At 42.2% G+C, this 15,972-nt stretch overlaps 1 protein-coding gene across 4 annotated transcripts in view; it reads left to right on the forward strand.

The window, feature by feature from the left end:
- LOC129712021 (G-protein-signaling modulator 1-like) overlaps window positions 1–15,972 on the forward strand; it is a 139,982-nt gene that overhangs the window by 35,164 nt on the left and 88,846 nt on the right. Inside the window, exon 3 of one of the 4 annotated variants that reach the window (XM_055660149.1) lies at window positions 1,340–1,463. The exons of the other annotated variants lie outside the window; for them this stretch is intronic. The gene's annotated coding sequence lies outside the window, so the exon portion shown is untranslated. The remainder of the gene's footprint in view (window positions 1–1,339; window positions 1,464–15,972) is intronic. 4 annotated transcript variants of the gene reach the window in all.

Consider the following 15,972-nt stretch of genomic DNA (forward strand, 5'->3'; position numbering starts at 1 on the left):
TTAAATTATGAGTGGCACAGTGGGGCAGCTGGTAGATCTGCACCTGACAGCTCAAGACCCAGGTTCAAACTTGATCTCTAGGGCTAACAGTGTAGAGTTTTCACATTCTCCACAAGTTTCATCCTATACCCAAGTTGTAGGGAATTGGCTATTGTAAATTTCACCCGAGTATGTAGATGGAAATGTATAGAGAATAAAATGGGATTAGTGCAGGGCAGGATAGAATGTATGAGTACTTGATGGAAGTGGAAACCAGTGGAAATGTCCTTTCCACATCCACTCTATATTTGCCTTTCATTATTCTGTAAGTTTCAATGAGGTCCCCCCTCAACCAGCGATTAAAGGCACAGTGCTGTCAAACACTCATTATATGATAACCCACTCATTCCTGGAATCATTCCTGTAAACCACGTCTGAAGCCTCTCCAGAGCCAGCACATCCTTCCTCGAACATTGGGCCCATATTTGCTCACAGTATTCCAAATGCGGCCTGACCAGTGGACTTGGTGGGCCACGAGACCTATTATTACTATCGTCTCTCTCTTTAAAAAATAAAATAAAATCCAGGCAATTGTTGGCCGCATCATTTTCAAGGGTATTTGCCCTTTGACTTGCTAATATTCCCAATGGGATTTTGATTTTGATAGGTTTTTCAAAATCAAAATTGTAAAAAAAAAAAGGAATCGGAAAGGTTTTGTGAAATATTGCAACCAGTTTAAATGCGCGCTTGACACAATGTTGACATTCTGAACGTTGAATCCTACAATCTCTGTTCACGGCTCCACGGTGAGCCGCTTGATCTGAGCATAATATATTCATCCTTTGATGAAACGAGTGCTGTGGACCAACATACTCAAACATCCAAGAGGATATGTAGAAGGATGTGGTGCTGATGCATGCTACAGGAAGGACTCCATGGGGAACAGTTATAGTTATGGGTGACATAGTGGGGCATCATCTATAGCTGCAGCTACAGAGCTCAAGAGTCCCATGTTCAATCATAATATCCAGTGATAACTGTGCAAAGTTTGCGCATTCACCAGAAATTGGTTCTGTTGCTGCTTTAAAACAAAATCTGGTCGGTGTTTTTTGAAGAGCAGTAACGTTCTCAGTCTCCTGGCCAATACCTCACACCTCACCAAACGGGTTTGAATCTATATGAATGGTTTTATTCGTATGACCTTTGTCCCATATAGTCTTACCTTGCCAAACAGCCTTGTTTGTCCTGCCCCTCCCCCTACCCTCAACCTACTCCCTAAGCTAACTTCCAGTCCTAGTATAATGGAAATAAGTTTTAAAGAAACCACAATTACATTGCTGACCTGTGGTTTTCCTCACAGGTTACTTTAGCCTGGGGATTAACATTGCATTCCTAACATCTGTCTCCAAGAGATTCCTAAAATTTTGGACAACCTAATTCCTGTTTGTGTGACACTGCCCTGTGCAGATAAGCTTTCAGCAAAGGTAAGCTTCATATCTTGCATTTCCTCACAAGTGCTTTGGGAACGTAAGTTCAAATACATATGCATGTGTATTAGGAAGGTAAATTATTTGCTGACATTTAATACTGGAGGATTTTATATTCAGGTTCGGGAGGTCTTACTGCAATTAAAAGGAACATTTGATGTGATCAAAACCTGGAATGTTGGACACAACTTTCCAACTCGTTGTCTCAATATGACTATTTACTACAGAGGGTGTGCAATGAAGATTATCACACTGTTCGTGGGATGCGATTCAATCAAATGAGGAGAGACTGAGCAGGTTAAGAATCGCCCCCAATTGCTTCAAATGCAAAGAGAAAATATATTAATTCTTGAAGTAGGAAAGAGGATTGTTGTACATTGTTGTTTGTACTATACAGTCAGTGCAGAACTATGCTTGGAAACCTTGCTGTCTCCTGTTGGGTGTAATCTTGCACAATAGCTTCTAGCCAAAATATCTCAAGGTTTTCAGTGTTGCTGTTCAACTAAATTCTGTCTACAAAATATAGGTGCAAGTGTGAGGATGAGTTAATGCAATGGTGCACAAATAAAATAACGAGATTTATTCTGGAATGAGTAAAAGGAAAAAGGTGACCTTTCAGATATCTTTGTGGTTTCTAAAGGGGGAGAGAGGCAGAAGTCAGGAAATTATCAGTCTGAAGAAGGGTTTCGGCCCGAAACGTCGCCTATTTCCTTCGCTCCATAGATGCTGCTGCACCCGCTGAGTTTCTCCAACAATTTTGTGTACCATCAGGAAATTATAGCCTTGTTAACTTCTGCTTTGGACAATGTTCAAAGCTATAAATAAACATATTATAACAGGGCACTTCGAAAATTCAAGGCAATCTGGCAAAGTCAATGTGGTTTTATGGAAAGGAAATAACATTTGAGGACTTTTTATAGAACAAAATAAATAATATGATATGGATAAGAGTGAATTGGTGGATTTACTCCACCTAGATTTCTAAAAGGCATTTGGTGCTGCATGGAGTCATTGCAGAACCAAAGCATATGGTGTAGCTCGCAGCATGGCATAGATTGAAAAATTGCTGGCTAAATAAGGCATAAATGGATCTTTTTCCCATTGGCAGGAATGTAATTGTTGGTGAACCTCAAGGATTGGTGAGGATTACTGCTGGCATCTCTTTTTTTTTACATTTTATATAATTAACTGCATGAAGGTGTTGAACGTATGTTGACTGAATGTACTGACAGCACAAGGATAGGTTGCAATTACAGGAGAAAAAAATGTGAAATAGAAACAGAAAACACTGAAAACATTCAGCAGGTCAGGCAGCATCTGTGGAAAGAGAAGCAGATAATATTTCAGGTGAGGGACCGTCTGAAGGGTCCAAGAGCTGAAGTATTAACTGCTTCTCTCTCCATACATGCTACCTGACCTGCTGAATTTTTCCAGGATTTTCTGTTTCTATTTTGCATTTTTCCTCTCCTGTAATTGCCTAGCTACAAGCTTGGGTGCAGTGCACAAGCTAAATAACTGGGTCATTGAGGTTGACTGTCCTTCATCTTGAGCTGGTCAGAATTCTTCCATTATATCAGCTTCCTAAATATTTTTAATTTGAATCTTAAACTAATAAACAGATGATTTGAAGGATAACAGTAGCCATTTATAAAGCACTTTTAATGTCATGAAAACTTTGCAAAGAACACAATTGAAGCATTGTTAAGCAACAGATTTGATAATACCACAAGGTTCACATGACTAACTGCTTGGACAAAGTGACAGGTTTTGAAAACCATTCTAACGAACAGCACAGTAAAAAATTGTAAAGGATTTACAGAAGGAATCCCAGACCAGTTGTTGAAATCTCAAATAATTTGGTGGAGGGATTAACTTTCAAATATGAGCAAGAAGTCTGAATTGGAGGAGTGAAGGAACTGTGGCAGGTTAAAGCATTGGCGGAGGTTACAAAGACAGGGATTTTAAAACGAGGAAATAAGAAAATGCTCCAGCCATTTGCATCCTTGAGTTAATATTTGGTGGAGTGCCCCCCTTGGTCAAGGCTTTTATGTTTTTGAAACATAGAAGTTTCTTCCTGCCCCGAGCAATTATAACCAACTTTTGTTGGTTGACACAAAGCAAGCCAATGTAGAGAGTATATTTTATTTGTAATTTCCAAAAGATCTATTTCATTGCAGCACAACGATGCTTAGATTTTTGATTGTCTAATTAATTTAAATGCTTTGCTGTAAATAAATTTAAGGTCAATTGGGTAAATGAGTTATGAAATTTTGGAATTCTTCAGCTTCAGAAATAATATAATGCTTAAAAAAAATGCCCATATTGGGCCCAGAATTTTTATGATACTGGTATTTTGAATTATCTTTTTTGGTAAACAATTGACAAAAATATGCAAGATCCCAAGAGATGGATATGGATATGGAGAGGATGTTTCCTTTTAAAGTAAAACCTACAAACGGGGGTCACCCATGTAAGAAAGATGGGATTTTTTTTCCCCTGGGCGTCATGAATATTTCGAACTCTATTCCTGGCTGTGTGGACTTTGAATATTTTTAAGGTAGTGTTAGATTCTTGATAAGAAAGGAAGTGAAAGGTTACTGGGGATCAGTGGGAATGCAGAGTTCAGATTTTATTCAGTTAGGATCTTATTATAAATTCAACTCTGAACATTGGTCCGGGGTCCAGGGGTTTCTGCTAAATTTCAATTGAGCTGTGTGAGCAGACAAGAAAATAAGCGTTGTGTCACGCTTAGACCAAGTATAAAGCTTCTTGGGAGGAGAGGTTTAGGGATGGACTCCAGAGTTTGGTTGGTTTGGTTATGGTGGAGAGATGAATAATCTGGGATACACAAGAAGCAGGAATTGGAATAATGCAGAGAACATGACAGGCAATAATAAACTCTTGCATTTTATTTCCAAATAATTGGAACAAAGTATTCCACTTTGATTTGGAGTTGTTTCTGCATCACTGACTTCCTTACTCTGTGAGGATAAAGGCCAGTGAAATCAAACAGTTCACAGTAATTCTCGCCCCCAGTGTTTCGCTCAGAGAGATGGCAATCCTTAAGAATAAAGTACCAATAAATGCGCCATTGAGGAATAATTATCTTTGATCTTAAATACATTGCTGTAACACAGGTCCGCTCCAGCCAGTACATTCTGTACTTGTGGTAGGTATATTTGTGAATATGTAACAGAGACCATGACGTTGGAAAACAAAGGGAGCAGCATTAAACAGTTTGATTTGACAAGCATTACCAGTGTTTAACCCAGAATTAACCTTGCTCTTGTTTAATGTTAGCTGGCTATTTACTGGCTCTTTATAAGGGGGGGGGGGGGGGGGGTTCTGTTTTACTGGTTAATCATCGATGGAATTTAAAAGTCAGAGTGAAAGAGTATAATTTATCTTTTAGATATTTCATTAACAGCACAAATTCCAATGAACTGAATAGTCTCCTGTGTTATTCAGTGAGTTCTTTGAGACTGATTTTTATTTTCTGGAGCTGGGGTTTGCAAAATCAAGAAATTGATGAATTATTTCAGACCTACCTTTAAATTAGGAGCACTGGATATTTGGAATAAAACATTTTTTGGAAAAAATAATATTGGTCAAAGAGTAAACAATTGGACAGAAATCCTAAGAAATTGAACAGAATGAGAAGCAAAAACTGAATTACCAGCTATGTGGATTCAAGATAACATGGCACAGTTGAGGTGAATATCATTGAAACATGTGCTGGTAAGTGGGAGAGTACTGCAGAAATATATATTGATGAAAGAGGATGAAGAAGAACGATATGCTGCTTGTGTTGACTTCAAACACTCAGGACTTTTGCTTTAAGGAACTGTAAATTTCATTTAATATTTACCTTTTTAATGAAATAACATTAAACAAATACTTGGAATTTTAATTTTCAATTTGAAAACTGTCTCGCTGGCATAGAACTTTAAAGCATATCTGCTTGGATAAGGTGAAAATCTTAGAAGATCAGAAAAAAATCCAGTGCATCATAAGCCAAAGTAATGACTGTGCCTATCTTTTGATCGTCCAAACAAGTCTCATTTACATAGTGCCAGCCCAAGGTCTGTTGCTCGGATGTTTGAATAGGTTTCTTTCTGTTGCTATGTCAATGACATTTAGTCTAAATGTGCTTTAGATCACATCAGTTCATCTCTGGAACGAGCGGTTGAGATCGCCCTGTATATCAATTTTGTGTTTGTGTCCAAAACACAGACATTGATGCATAGCACAATACACAATACAATACAATTTAGTTGTCATTTGAACCCCATTGGGGTTCAAACGAAATGTTGTTTCTGCAGTCATACACACAAAAAAGAACAAAGACACAACACAATTTACACAAACATCCATCACAGCGCATCTCCTCCTCGCTGTGATGAAAGGCAAAGACTTATTTCTCCCCTGCACTTCCCATTCCCCTCCCGATGTCAGAGCCCCCGGCAGGCGATGGTAATTGTCCCGCGGCCATTTACGCCGCGCCGGGTGATGCAAGGCCATGCTCCGGGTCTTGTTGGAGCCCCCGGCGGGCGCTAGCAAAGTCCCGCAGCCATTCCAAACCGCGCAGGGCGGTGATGTAAGGCCCCGCTCCAGGTACTCTTCAACCCCGCAACTCGGGCAGGTGAAGTCACCGTTGCGGAAGCCCCGAAAAGCGGTCTCCCAGCAGGGACCCGCGGGCTCCCGGTGTTCCTGTCTTGCAGACCTGCGGTAAGCCTCCGTATCTCCGGGGTCAGGTCGCAGCAGCGCGCCACCACCGCTCCTCCCGCTCGGAACTCGGCCAGCTCCGCGATGGTGAGTAGGTCGGCAGGCTCCGCGACGGGAGTCCTAGGTCGTTCCTGCTGGAGGCCGCTCCACGGTGCTAGGCCCCAACGACAACGGAGACCCGACAGAGAAAAGGTCGGGTTCTCCGTGCAGGGGATAGATTTTTAAAAGTTTCCCCCACCCCCCGCCACCCACTCACATACCCACACACACACACAAAAAAAAATAAAAACTACATTCAAACGAGACAAAAAATAATAAAAATACAGATGGACTGCAGAGGCCACTGCGATGCAAGTCGCGCCGCCCACCGGATTTGCACAGCACAACACATAACTTGTTGCATTTTCCTTTAGCAATGCTGCAGAGTGTACTGCTAAAGCAAGTGCTGCTGAAATGGAATTATGTTGCTTGAAATCTACAAAAATATATGAAGACATTTAAGCGTTGGGCACAGTAAGAATTACAATCACCAAAGTCTTGAAAAGATTATTGATGGCAAAAGTTTGCCATCTTATTGTCTCCAGGAGAGACGGAATTAAGAATTGGAAAATGCCCATTATAAGGAATGGGCAATAGACTAGAATTCTGCTGCAAGCCAATCCGAAACAGATTGGGAGGTAACTTGGGCCAAGTATTATCTTTTTGCCTCCATCTCATGAAACAATACTGAATTAATGCTGCCTGAAATTTGCCTAGCTCTCTCTTAAATTATTTTATTAGTTTCTATCACTACTTGCAATCTATTTTACAGGCTCTCTGGAAGATGCCAGATCAGTTGGATGATATAAACTTGTGTCTCTGAGTCCTGCTCGGTTTTCTTAATCTGTCATTAATTGATTTTTAATTGCTAGTTGATGAAATCTCTGAGTGATAAGGTAAATAACAGGTTGAAGTGTTAATTGCTTTGTTGCCCCAGCTCTCTTTTTGTTTTTGTAGGTGGTAACATTAATAGGATGCTAGGCATTTTGGATCTCACTAACTTTGTGAATACTATTTTTCAAGTCATGTTTGAATTGGATGACTGTCGAAAAGAATCAGCACCCTGTGAGCTATTTTTGTTGAAGTGTATCACATAGACCTGCCTAGTTATTTGCATGAAACAATATTGAATCAACGTCGCCTGAAATTTGTATGTGCATTGATTAGGAAAACATTGTGATGCATGTGTGCATGTTACTGACGAAAAGAAAGCTCCTGCTCTCGTGCATGTAGAGACTTAAGGAACCTCTTGAAAGCTCTGAGGGTGCAATATATCAAAGAATTTGGAACAGACTTTATCCTAGTGTAATCAATCTTCTTGAAGCACAACATGGAAAGATTTGCAGTGTTTCATGCAATCCCCAATTCTGGCATTGAATAAAATGTTAATTGAAACTATTTCATCACCATTCTATTCTGGTAGTTTTACCTCAGGCTTCATACTTTACCAATGAGATCAACAACTGTGTTTCAATACTGTTGCAGATCTGAAGCTGTCTTTGTAGAGTGAGCCATTGTAAAAAAAAATTGCCTGTGTTTATTTAAATTACCAGTTATCCATGGTATCTTGGAGAGTGAATGAGGAACGATACTGCTGCCCAAAAGACACAAGAATCTCTAAATTTGATAGAACAATTTAATTAATAACATTCAACAAAAAGCAAACTGCTGGAGGAACTTGGTGGGTCAGGCAGCATCTGTGGAGAGAAATGGACGGATGATGTTTCGGGTCGAGGCCTCTCTTCACACTGATGGGGTAGAAGGGGATAGCTTGTGGAAAGAGGTGAGGACATTGGGTGGGGCAAGAGCTAGCAAGTGTTGGGTGGATCCAGGTAAGAAGGGGTTGATTAACAGATGAATCGGGTGGGGGAAGGTAGGGTAGACTTAAGTACTAAGACTCAAGTGGAGAAGACAAAATGGTGCAAATTGTATCATCTGATAAGAAAGAATGTTGGGGATTGGGGAATTAATTGCAGAACTGGAGTGGGGGGGGGGGATGAGTAGAAGGGGACGGTGGTTGGGAGGGAAGAAAAATTAGGAAGCCAAAGTAAGGAGCTATTTCCAGAGCTATAGCGGCTCTGAACCTGCCCTGCTGAGTGCCCCCCACCCCCCCTGGACTGTCTCCCTCGGATGGTCATGTCACACAGCTTATCTATTTATTTTACTTTTCTTTTACATCGGTTGGAAGCTGCACACTAAATCTCGTTGCACTGATGTGCAATGACAATAAAATATATTATTATTATTAGGGAGGGTTGGGTGATGAGCAGTTGGAGTCAAAGGAGGAAGGGGAAGGAACTGTGTGACAGGCAGATGAGTCGGGCCGTATAGATAGTTACCAAGGCTGAAAGGTCTCAACGTGAAACATCGTCTGTCCATTTCACTCCACGGGTGCTGCTTAATCCGTTGAGTTCCTCCAGCAGGTTGCACAAAAAAGCTGGAGAAACTCAGCGGGTGCAGCAGCATCTATGGAGCGAAGGAAATAGGCAACGTTTCGGGCCGAAACCCTTCTTCAGACTGATCGGGGGCAGGGGTGGGTGGGGACAAGAAAGGGAAAAGGAGGAGTAGCCAGAAGGCTGGGGGATGGGAGGAGACAGCAGGGGGGCTGAGGAAGGGGAGGAGACAGCAAGGACTAACAAAATTGGGAGAATTCGATGTTCATGCCCCCGGGGTGCAGACTCCCCAAACGGAATATGAGGTGCTGTTCCTCCAATTTCCGGTGCTGCTCGCTGTGGCCATGGAGGAGACCCAGGACAGAGAGGTCGGAGGCGGAGTGGGAGGGGGAGTTGAAGTGCTGAGCCACCGGGAGGTCAGCTTGGTTATTGCGGACCGAGCGGAGGTGTTCGGCGAAACGATCGCCCAACCTCCGCTTGGTCTCACCGATATAGATCTGCTGACATCTAGAGCAGCGGACGCAATAGATGAGGTTGGAAGAGATGCAGGTAAACCTCTGTCGCACCTGGAACGATTGCTTGGGTCCTTGAACGGAGTCGAGGGGGGAGGTAAAGGGACAAGTGTTGCATCTCTTGCGGTTGCAAGGGAAAGTGCCCGGGGAGGGGGTGGACCGAGAGGGAAGGGAAGAATTGACAAGGGAGTTATGGAGGGAGCGGTCTTTGCGGAAGGCAGATATGGGGGGAGATGGGAAGATGTGGCGAGTAGTGGGGTCACGTTGGAGGTGGCGAAACTGACGGAGGATTACTTTTTGTATGTGACGGCTGGTGGGGTGAGTTCCTCCAGCAGTTTGATTATTGCTCAAGATTCCAGCAAGTGCAGGCTCTTTTGTCTTTAGTTCAAGGCATTGTTACGGGATATACATGGGCCGTTCATCCTGACTGCACAAGTGCTCCAGAGTGAAATTAAACTATTGATTCAACAGATTGTTTAACAGATGGCTGTTTTGAGGCCCTTTTGGTATCAGATAAGCTTTTTCTGATTTAAAAAAAAAATTATGAATAGTCATCAGAACATACAATGAAAAGCTTGACCAAGTGGGTAAAGTAGTTTGGTATTTCTGTTGATTATAGTAAAGATCTTTGATTTAGACTGAAGATGTCACCAGTGTCCAAGAGCTGTGAGCCACTTGTTGACCATTGCCTGTTATCAAGAATAACATTTCGTACTTATGTTTTGAATCTACCAGTTGCTACTCATTTTCCACTCTTGCATTTCATATCTGAACTTCCTTTGCCCTTACCACCTCCCAGCCCTCAACCCTCTGCTCAATGTCAGTAATGCAATAATCCAGTGTTTGACAATTCATTTTAATTGAAGATGCAATCTTTGAAAACATGGTTCTTGGAAATAATAGGTTAGAACAATCAAGTATGTTTCACATGACATTTTGTGAAATATTTCATGTTGCTAACATCTGTGTTTATATTCCCTGCCAGTAATCTGAGGGTTAAAGAATAGAAAGCTGATGCTGGCACTTTTCTGAATTAGAGGATTTCTGTGACAGTATTAGCTGCGCAGTAACAGATGTCATTGTGCCTTCCATGATTTTAAAGGAGTGAAATTCCTTTTATTTGAGTAGCTCGGTCTATAGCGTTGTTACGATACACCTGCGTTGTTCCAGAATCTTGCATGTTTTGCTATAAAAGTTTATTGTATTTCAAGCAACCGTAAGAACACTATCAATTACGTGAAGATTACATCGTATTCATATTACAGTTTTGTGAATCTGCCATTCATAAAAAAGAGTCCCATTTTCATCCTGAGGAAAAAAGTGGATACCTTTTTCGTTTTCTTGCAAGATCTGGATCTTGTTCCAAATCTACTCCTAAACCATGCGGATACTACATGTAAACACTCAGCCCTTCGGTTTCAACAGGGCTGAGACGGCTGTTTGCAGACTTATCTATTCCAGGTCAAGACCCCGTGCAGTCTTGCTGCCAATAGACATAGAGTTGGGGCTCTATGTTCAGAAGATTAAATGCATGCAAAAGAAAAGGTAAGTTGTTTTTGCACAGTTTTTAAAAAAAACCAAATGCTAACAACACTAGTATGCGTGGTGATCCATTTCAATCAATGTTTGACACGTAAATCTTCACACATATTGAGGGCTTGTACTATACTCTCTGTTACTTTGTCAAAATAAATCCACAATCCATAAAGGTGACTACCTCGCTTAGTGTTTGCCTTTTGCTTCTCATAAAATATGTGTTGCATTTAGAAAGACTGGGAGTATGTGGTGTTGGACATTACTGGCAATAATTAGAGAGGCCATTGAACAAAAATGAATGTTTTAACACAATCTGCTTTTAAAATTAAATGAATTGCAGGGAAAGTGAGGATTAAGAGATTCCAAATGTTTTGCTGTTGTACATCTTCAAAAAGAACCAAAGAACACATAATTTGTCCAGCACTGGAGATTATGACCCACTGTGTCAGCTGTGATAATTGAAAACAAAACAAGTGTAGGTCATGGGAGCAAGACTGAAATCTAAAGGGCAAGTTCCACGCTGCCAGTCCAGTACAGGAGTGTTCCAATATTAGAGGCAACTGCTTTCAGATGAAATGATAAACTGAGGCTCCATCAACTGAACATGCAAGATCCCATTGCATAATTTCAGATGGTTGCATGCCTGCCTTGCCCACTTATTGTTCCTAATGCTCATTGATACATTATTATCATATTTACTTGGGTACAGTGAAATTCCTTATTTTGCATGCAGTTCAGTAAAAGTCTTATTATAGATGGGCACAATCATACTTAAGGACAAGAGTGTAAAAATAGTAGAGTACTCTGAGGTAGTCCACAAGAGTCGCCATGTTTCCAGCGCCAACTGGTATCCTTCAAGTACAGAATTGTTAAAAATGTTGGTCTGAACTTGGGCATAAAGGCGCATTGTCCTGGCAGCACTGGGTTGGAGTTGCAAGGGTGGGCCTGGCCAGGCAATGTTGTTGGTCCCCTTCTCCGCCGCTCCGTGCTTCTGCAGACGTGCCCGTTCCGTGCGTGCGCTCGGCACTTGGAGCAACACCCAATCTAATTTGGTCCCAAGCTTCTACAAGACCTCCTGCGGCCCGATCCAGAGACGTTGACCTGTGAGCACACCGTCCCTCGCCTCAGAGTCACATTCAGCCTCTGTGCCCTCCTGCACACTAACCTCTGAAAACCAGAGCACCTCCTGGGGCACGGGAGTTGAGCCCTCGGTCTCCGCAATGGAACTGTTCATTTCCTCCGTCTTCCGCCGCTGTCATCCTGAAGGATCTATCTTGGGTGTCCGGCTGCAAATTCACGCTTCTATCAATGTCAGTGACACAATTCACTTATTATCTTCACTGTTTCTGCAAACTAGCTGTGCGCCAATGGACTGCTGTATTTCCTGCATTTCTAGAGGTAGATAAAGGTGAAATTAATTTAGCATTTTTCATGTTAACCTGCGGTTATAGAAGATAAAAATTCAAGAATTGTATTTCATAGAAAGAAAATAAAGTTTGAAGTTTTTCTTGAATTTCATTGCACCATGTAATGTTCCTTTCCGAGTGTTGTAAGCACACAATGAATCAATTAACTTTAAATAACATTCCCCATCCCCAAATAATAGATTTATAAACTATGGTTTTGAGATCTTGGGTTTGTTTTGCTGTGAGGCAAATTAAGATGCTGGTTTCAGTCCATGGTTAAAAATATGTACCTGTACCAATATGCAGGATTTCACTGGAAAATATAAAATCCTATATTTGATTGCAGTTAATAAATGAGTAAAATGGAGGCAGAAATTTAGAAGTGAGTCACAAACTGTCATGAAAGCAAAAAACACACTGGTTTATTTCTGTTTAATTTGAGAAAATAATACTTTTCCATCTCATTTCTTTGCCTAAATTATTTATCAAAGTTTATAGACTTATTTCTCTGATTTGCAAAAAACTCAGAAAAGCAATTTTAAGGTTATACTTAACAGCAGTATAAAACAATTCTCCAAATTGAGCACACTCTGGAAAACACAAGTACCTTCGAATGATCCCCTGGTAATTATATATTTGTGCTTTGTAAGACTGCTAAACATCTAATTGTGTGGTTCTTTATGGGCCTGTCCCTTATAGGTGAGTGTAGGAGACTATGCAGTTGCCACATGTTTGCGGGTGGTTGCCGGGGAGTCGCCTTCATGGTCGTGCGGATCCTGACCCAAAACGTTAACTGTCCATTCCCTCCATGGATACTGTCTGATGTGCTGAGTTTCTCCTGCAGTTTGATTTTGCTCAAGAATGCAGCATCTGCTGTCTCTTGTGTCTTCATTCCTGAGGCTAGAATGATATTAAACTAGAAGTTTATCTGAAAGTCTCATTGGAACAGCCTGGAAGGCAGTGATCTGAATGATTTGGAGTTTAAATGGCAAGTGATGAGAACAGGCATTGGCTTATGGACCAAATCAATATGTTTTGCCATGAGCATTTAGTACAGGAGTATAACATTCTTTTTATGATCTTTGCTGTTAATTTTGAACCACATATGTGATGTGATGCCTGCCAACAATATACTCCTTCTAAGTAGAACATGAGGATTGATTGGCACACGCATTTCTTTCTTTCTATCTCTTGTAGCCAAGTTAAATAAATCTCTAGTCAATCTGGAGCCAGGGTTTGTAAGTTGCTACGGTGATGTGAATTTCAGTATGATTTTTAATGAGGTGTGTAAGATATTCTGGCTTCAGCATGTAGATAGAAACAAGCACAGGTTTTCCATACACACTGTTGCCAGTGTGGGTCGTCTTTATTTTACAAAAGTACACCGCGCATACTCACGCATATTTATGAGACATAAGATATTGAATATATCACATGACACAAATCATACCATTCTAGTACAGGTGCACAACCTTTTATCCGAAAGCCTTGGGACCAGACACTTGTCGGATTTCGGACATTTTCGGATTTCCGAATGGAAGATTTTTAGCGGAGGTATCGCGGGCGGCTTGAAAAGTCTGGAGCGACTGCCTCCTCCCCGGAGACCGGGGAATCATTGTAAATTGCATAAATGTTAGTCAGTTAGTTTGGAGGGATTTTATGTGGTGGTGGTGGTGGTGGGGTGGGTGGGTGAAGGGGGAAACTTTAATTCTTAGTCCCCTACCTGGTCGGCGACTCCCAACATCGCGGAGCTGGGGGCTCTGTCCGGCCGCGGGCGGCGCCGGTTGTAGCTCCGACCCCGGCAACTCTACCCCTGGCTGCGAGGCGCTCCAAATCCAGCGCCGCCCGCGGTCGGACGCCCGCAGCCCCAGCTCCGCGAATGTTGGGAGAAGGCGGCCTCAGCGCCCTGGAGCTTACCGCACAGCGTCCCGGTAAGGCATTGCCCGCTTCCCGCTGGTATCCCAGTGCTGCGACGCTGCTGATTCCCAACATTTGCGGAACTGGGGTGGGGGGCGTCCGGCCGCGGGCGGCACTGGATTTGGAGCGCCTCGCAGCCAGGGGTAGAGTTGCCGGGGTCGGAGCTACAACCGGCGCCGCCCGCAGCCCCACCGGCCACAGCGCTGCGGAGCTTACTGCACGGCGACCCGGTCAGGCATTGACCGCTCCCCGTCTCTCCGACCAGGTAGGGGACTAAGAATTAAAGTTTACCCTTTCAACCCCCCCTTCACATAAAAGCCCTCCAAACTAACTGACTAACATTTAAGCAATGATTTGCAGTTGTTTAAGTGTCTCCCCGGTCTCCGGGGAGGAGGCAGCCGCTACAGTAGTACAGACCTGGGTTGACCATGGGTCGTTTCGGGTCAAGCTTGGCGCCAAACGCGAGCTTTGGTGTGCAGGCGACATCCTGGGAAAAATGACCGGTTTTCGGAGTTTTTCGGTTTCCGGAACACCGGATAAAAGGTTGTGCACCTGTACTCAGTACACTGCTCTCCCATTAGAAAGTAAAATAACTAGTAAATTATATAAACACAAATAATTTTATAAATTTAATCTGATGATTGGTTTACGCACTCTTTCTGATCTCCTGAGTGGTTTAGGGGGAGTGTCAGGTTGTGGTTCTAAAGAAAAGTCAAGTTCAGGGTCATTTACCTTTGTCTCTACTTTCTTTGGAGATTCTGCTCTTACATCTGAACTTGGAATAATACCAAAGTCTGACAGATTTGTTTCTTCGTCTATGCTTTGCTCTTCATCCCTTGCTGGGATCACATGGTTTATTTCTAACACATCCTCCAATTTCTACCAAGTACTTCCTGGTTCCACACACTTCAACTACTGTTCCCACCTCCCATTTGTTTGCATTGTAAGGGGGGCTGAGAACACAAACCTCATCATGTGTATTGAACCTACATTCTTTTTGACTTCCACCATAACGACTTTTCTGATCAGATTGTTTGCGTTTAACCTTCGGAGGTAGTTTAGATAGAACCAAACAGTCCAGTTCTGACCCTTCTTCTCATGAGAAGTTCAGCTGGCATATACACTGTGGTAGATTGTGGCATGGTACGATATTTCAGTAAGAAACTAGCTAACCGCTGTGACATATTGAATTTTTAATTCCCTTCAAGGACTTCAGGTAATCCATGACACGCAAATATAGACCACAAGGCATCTATTGTTCTTTCTCTTATGTTCGTACCCATTTGTACCACCTCAATCCACTTTGAGTGGCTATCTACCAAAACAAGAAAATTATTATTCCCATGTTCATACAAATCCGCATGAACCCTTTGAAAAGATCTAGTAGGTCAAGACCATGTTTGCAAAGGGGTTTGGGCAGACCTACTTCTACAACTGACAGGTGCTACACTTGCTTGCCATTGCTTTTATGTCATTGTCCAATCCTGGCCAATACATGCAACCTCTGACTGTAGACTTCATTCCCATAACACCTGTGTGTTCACAATCTAGTTCTTTAAGTAATCTTTGTCTTAAACAATTGGGCACGACTACTCTGACTCCATTTAATACACCCATGCTCACATGACAGTTCATGTCTTCTATTGTGATAAGATTTTAGTTCATTTGTACATTGTTTTATTTCTGGCCATCCACACAAAGTTTGTTCATATACTTGTTTTTGCACTGTGTCCTTTTGGGTTTCAGCAGCAATCTCAGCTGCTGTGACTGGAAAGTCATTGTCCACTGCTTCTGTGACGTAGATAGGACCTTCAGTGCCCACATCTGAACACACAGCGACAATGCATCAGCGATAGCATTTTCTTTTGAGCTGCGGTACTCAATGCTGTAATCATACTGTGACAGGAGAACTGCACAACGCTGCATCCTCGAGGCTGCCATTGTAGGTATTGCTGACCATGGCCAAAGCAGTTTTGCA

The sequence above is a fragment of the Leucoraja erinacea genome, chromosome 31 (assembly GCF_028641065.1).
Source record: "Leucoraja erinacea ecotype New England chromosome 31, Leri_hhj_1, whole genome shotgun sequence".
Lineage (NCBI taxonomy): Eukaryota > Metazoa > Chordata > Chondrichthyes > Rajiformes > Rajidae > Leucoraja > Leucoraja erinaceus.